Source organism: Triticum dicoccoides, chromosome 5A, assembly GCF_002162155.2.
Source record: "Triticum dicoccoides isolate Atlit2015 ecotype Zavitan chromosome 5A, WEW_v2.0, whole genome shotgun sequence".
Taxonomy (NCBI): Eukaryota; Viridiplantae; Streptophyta; class Magnoliopsida; order Poales; family Poaceae; genus Triticum; species Triticum dicoccoides.
The window spans coordinates 564,229,161-564,235,160 of record NC_041388.1 but is presented as its reverse complement, the minus strand read 5'-3'; positions in this window follow the sequence as shown (position 1 = coordinate 564,235,160).

The window sequence follows — 6,000 nt, the reverse complement described above, 5'->3', positions numbered from 1 at the left end:
GGTTTTCCGTTGTTTTTTTTTTTCAGTTTTTTCAGTTTTCGTTTTTTTATTAGATCGTTTTTTCGGTTTAGGTTAAATAGCGAGCGTTTGCTCGTTTGTTCGTTTAAACGAACATGTTCATCGTTTAGATCTGGATAACAAACGTTCGTTCGTTAATCCGTTTGTCGTTTTCTTTTTCTCGGATTAAATCCGTGATTTTTCTGATCGCGATTCCTGATCCGATTTTCGTTTTAGTATAACTTTTCGCTCGTTTATCAGAATCAGGCGGTTCAAGCGCCTAGAGTTTCATATCGAAACCCTCTATCCGTTTAACCAACTTAAACAAGATTTTGCTACTGTAAAACTTACCCTAGATCCAGATTACTAGAACGAAGTTGTTTTCTTTCGCCATTTGACTTTCGTTGCTTCGTTCGATTTGATTCTTTTTGCCAACCGGAGTTCTTAAGTTGAACCTTCTGGTTAGATCTCTTATTTGAGTTTTACCTATGCATTAGATGAGTACTTATTGTATGCTTGTTTGTTTGTCTGCGATAGAGTACCCGGAGTGCGCCGCGTGTTACTTCGAATCGTTAGGTTTCACGGATCATCAGCAAGGCAAGTAACACTTTGATCATACCTTTTCTACTACCCAGTTTTATTGCATTAGATCAATCCTCACACATTGCATGATTAGGATCTAACTAAATTGTGGGATGGGAAGTAGATGAGGTAGTACCTATTACCTGTTATTGTCAAACCTTTGGGAGTTACCTCTACGTTTGCTTATTGTGCCATGCTATTGTAGTAGACGTGGATTGGATGAGTGATATCCATGACAGATGTTAGTTTTGTTAATTTAATGGTTTATCTAAGGTGGCAACTTAAACATACATCTGGGTGGATTGAGGCACCTGGTATTCCAGGACTTGCCCGTTTTCTTTTGGACCGCCACCCAGGCTCAAAGGGATCATGATACTATTCATACTAGAAACTTCCGTGTGCAGCCACAAGCTATTATGGGCTCTAGCATAGTTGACTAAGTTGTGCGAACTCTTACAGTGGTAGACTAGCAGATGTAGGGGATGTAGGTGGTACGGTCTACCCGATCATAAGGTGCTAGCGCTTCTGAAAGACTATGTCTCGGCCATCCGTCTTCTCAAACATCATGTAGTGCGAGAAATCAAACGGAGGCGATCGAGTCTTGTGGGGAAAAGTGCGCAAACCTCTGCAGAGTGTAACAAACTAATCATGATTAGCCGTGTCCCCGGTTATGGACATCTTGAGTATCTAGTACTTGGATTATCATGTGAATCTCAACATGTTACTCTAAATTAATTTTGTTGGGTTATGTTTAATGATGATGCTTAATTGGGATTGAGAATGCTGTCAACCATTCTCAATGTTTAACAACCACCATGATAGTAATTAAATTTTATTCCTTTGAAGTAGGGAAAAATTGGCTTTATGCAAAACTGTAACCATAGAGCTTTCCACCAGCCAAATATGCATGCAGTATAGCTGTTGCATTCCATTACTCTCTATGTGTTACCTTGCCAGCATATTCCATGTGCTGACCCGTTTTCGGGCTGCAACGTTAATGTTGCAGACTTTTCAGACGACGATTAAGGATTTTTAGGTCATGGTCCTATACTCAGTGATGCCGTTGGAGTTGATGGACTCACTTATCTTCCAAGCCTTCCGCGGTTATCGTTATTAGATGACCTTAAGCCATATTTATTGTAATAAGTTCTCTTTTGAGACACTCGATGTAATAAGTGTGTGATTGCTACTCTGCTATAAATCCTCCGAGTACTGTGTGGTGTCAGCATTACTGATCCAGGGATGACACCGGAGCACATAGATCAGATAGTTTGAGGTCTGGTCGCTACATTCAGATAGAACCTGAGCCGGCGGGCGCACAAGGCCTCCTGCCCCGGCAGCCGTCGCCGCTGCTGAACCAGAGATCGTTGCCGCAGCTGTCAAAGAATGAAGCGCTGCTTGTGTTTCGGCCATGAATATTCCAACCCGGTTGGGCAGATCAGAGGGGTCTGGAATACTGTCACCATCGGAACAGCTCCCAATCTGGCCATCTTGTAGCTGATAAAGAGACTCTGTTTCTGCGGTCGAAGATTCGTCACCGGAACAAACGACGGTCGTGCCGCGAAATTCCGATCCGTCCTCATAACTTCCTCCATGGATGACTCCCACAAAGGCACGCTTCATGGCCGGTTTAACCCGGGCGGATCATGCATGCTGAGCCGTCTCGACGAGGTCGGTGCAGATGTCCGGCTCAGGGCCCAGTTCACCGATCTTGCTAATGAAAACGTGAATGCTACCAAAGGGGACCCGGTACCCGTACTCAATTGAGCCGGCCTCGGGGCCCCAGCTTGCGTCGTCGATGTAGAGCTTGCCGCGACGACTCTTAGTCATCCGGCCTACAGCGTAGCCCTCGAGTCCTTCAAAGCGGCCCTCCAAGAACCGGAAACCATCATGCGATTGCCCCACGGTGGGCGCCAACTGTCATGGTTTTGTCACGGCAGATGTCCTAGAGAAAGGACTTAGTCGTGGAGCCATCGCGACGGGTTAGCTTGAAGGGGTTAAAGCGGACACAGGGACGCAAGAGAGTTTATACTAGCTAGGCCCCTTACCCATTGCCGTCCGGGGCGACCTTGCGCGGTGGGTGGAGGACAACGTGGACGCCCTCGTCAGGGCCTTTGTGTCTGATGACGATGGCATGGTCGTGGGCGCCAATGAAGGTGGCGTTGTGGATGAGCCTGGCGCCGATGGAGATGCTGGCGGCGGTGGCAATGTTGACGATGCCAGTGATGCCTCCGAGGATGCCCAAGAAGATGCGGTGAGCGATATGTCCGACTGACCGCACGTCACTGCTGTTTAACCTACATGAAGAAGGTTCGGGCTTGGCCCTAAAGGATGTAAGAGCATTTTGGGAGGGGAAGCCCCTCACGTAAAGGTTTGCAATTAGTACCCTGGTAAGCATAATGTTGCGTGTGAACTTAGTCGCTGCCCGATGATGGGTCAGCTGACTTGTGTACCTTCCGACCCCGACGAGTCCCGAGTGGGCCTGCTGGGGCCGCTGCACCTCTGGTGTCTTCTGATTAACTTGTAGATTCCGCGACAAAAACCTTCGGAAAGGGTGCGGTAACAGCGGTCCTGGTTGTAAATGTGCCTGGCCCGGCCCGGCTCGCGAGGGGCTCGCGAGGGGGGCAGCCGATGCTAACTTTGGACACAAAGCCGAAACCAGAATGCGGGAGATTGCTCGAATGAGATTAAACACCCCTTCCCCCAAACACACGCAAGCATCGAGCTCAAATCCAACTTAAATCCAAATCGAAGAACTTGTCAACAAGCAAAGGAAAAAGCAAAAGGCCGCGTCCGGCACCTAGTCTAGTCTTCGACGTCTTCTCACCAGCGCGGAGCTAAGTGCTGCCACTGGGCGTGGGCGGGAGCCCCCCAGGCCTGAGGGCGGCTCTCCTGAGACTCTGGGGCATGTACAACCCCACTCATTATTACATGAGAGTGTCACAAGCGGCGAGCTTCACAGGCACTTGGCCTTCTTCATAGGTTACGGCCTTGCTTCATATCGCCAGACGAGGGCCCCACCTTGCGCCACACTCTACCGCCATTGACGGCGACCGGAAACCATGACGACGCCAATGAGGCAGAGCGGTCGCCAGCGGTTCCCCCGACGACCACGGGTCCCCTGCCGGGGGCAGGCCCTGGGGCACCTTCCCGGCGGCGGGCCTACCTCCTGAGAACGCCTTGCTCCGACCGTCACGGGGACGAACCCGAATCTCGGCCCCTCTCTTGCAGCCCCCTGCGCCCTCCTCCTGAGGGGTATGAGGCTGCAGAATTGGGGCAGCCACCTGCTGCGGAGACCTGTATCTCCTGCGACCCATGGTTAGCATAAGCTTGCTCCTGAGGGATGAGTGGTACCTGATAGTTGCCGCCACCGGTGCGGTTGTCGAGGCTCTCCTGGGGTTCCCGAAAGAGCTCATCTTCTAGCGTCTCCTCGCCCCAGCCTGGCCCAAGGAATGAGCCATGATCTTCTTCCAGCGCGCACCCCTGATCCACCATGCTGGGCACATAAGCTTTTGGGGCCACCGCCTTGTGCGCCTCGCTGATACGTCTCCAACGTATCTATAATTTTTGATTGCTCCATGCTATATTATCTACTGTTTTGGACTATATTGGGATTTATTTTCCACTTTTATATTATTTTTGGGACTAACCTATTAACTGGAGGCCCAGCCCAGAATTGCTGTTTTTTTGCCTATTTCAGTGTTTCGAAGAAACGGAATATCAAACGGAGTCCAAACAGAATAAAATCTTCGGGAACGTGATTTTCTCACCGAACGTGATCCAGGAGACTTGGACCGTGCTCCAAGGAACAAAAGAGGCGGTCACGAGGGTGGGGGGCACCCCCCTAGGGCGCATCCCTTGCCTCGTGGGCCCCTCGTTGCTCCTCCAGCGTACTTCTTCCTCCTATATATACACACGTACCCCCAAACGATCAGAACAGGAGCCAGAAACCTAATTCCACTGCCGCAACTTTCTGTATCCACGAGATCCCATCTTGGGGCCTGTTCTGGAGCTCCGCCGGAAGAGGGTCGTCATCACGCAGGGCTTCTACATCATCATAGCCTCTCCGATGAAGTGTGAGTAGTTTACCTCAGACCTTCGGGTCCATAGTTAGTAGCTAGATGGCTTCTTCTCTCTCTTTGAATCTCAATACAAAGTTCTCCCCTCTCTCGTGGAGATCTATTCGATGTAATCTTCTTCTTTTGCGGTGTGTTTGTTGTGACCGATGAATTGTGGGTTTATGATCAAGTCTATCTATGAATAATATTTGAATCTTCTCTGAATTCTTTTATGTATGATTGGTTATCTTTGCAAGTCTCTTCGAATTATCTGTTTGGTTTGGCCAACTAGATTGGTAGTTCTTGCCATGGGAGAAGTGCTTAGCTTTGGGTTCGATCTTGCGGTGTCCTTACCCAGTGACAGAAGGGGCAGCAAGGCACGTATTGTATCGTTGCCATCGAGGAAAACAAGATGGGGTTTATTTCATATTGCATGCATTTATCTCTCTACATCATGTCATCTTGCTTAAGGCGTTACTCTATTTTTAACTTAATACTCTAGATGCATGCTGGATAGCGGTCGATGAGTGGAGTAATAGTAGTAGATGCAGAATTATTTCGATCTACTTGTCACAGATGTGATGCCTATATACATGTGTTGGAAATATGCCCTAGAGGCAATAATAATATAATTATTATTATATTTCCTTGTTCATGATAATTGTCTATTGTTCATGCTATAATTGTGTTATCCAGAAATCATAATACATGTGTGAATACATAGACCATAACATGTCCCTAGTGAGCCTCTAGTTAACTAGCTCGTTGATCAATAGATAGTCATGGTTTCCTGACTATGGACATTGGATGTCATTGATAACGGGATCACATCATTAGGAAAATGATGTCATGGACAAGACCCAATCCTAAGCATAGCACAAGATCGTGTAGTTCGTCTGCTAGAGCTTTTCTAATGTCAAGTATCATTTCCTTAGACCATGAGATCATGTAACTCCCCGATGCCATAGGAGTGCTTTGGGTGTACCAAACATCACAACGTAACTGGGTGACTATAAAGGTATACTACAGGTATCCCCGAAAGTATCTGTTGGGTTGACACAGATCGAGACTGGGATTTGTCACTCCGTATGACGGAGAAGTATCTCTGGGCCCACTCGGTAAGGCATCATCATAATGAGCTCAATGTGACCAAGTGTTTGGTCACGGGATCATGCATTACGGTACGAGTAAAGTGACTTGCCGGGAACGAGATTGAACGAGGTATTGGGATACCGACGATCGAATCTCGGGCAAGTAACGTACTGATTGACAATGGGAATTGTATACGGGATTACTTGAATCCTTGACATTGTGGTTCATCCGATGAGATCATCGAGGAGAATGTGGGAGCCAACATGGGTAT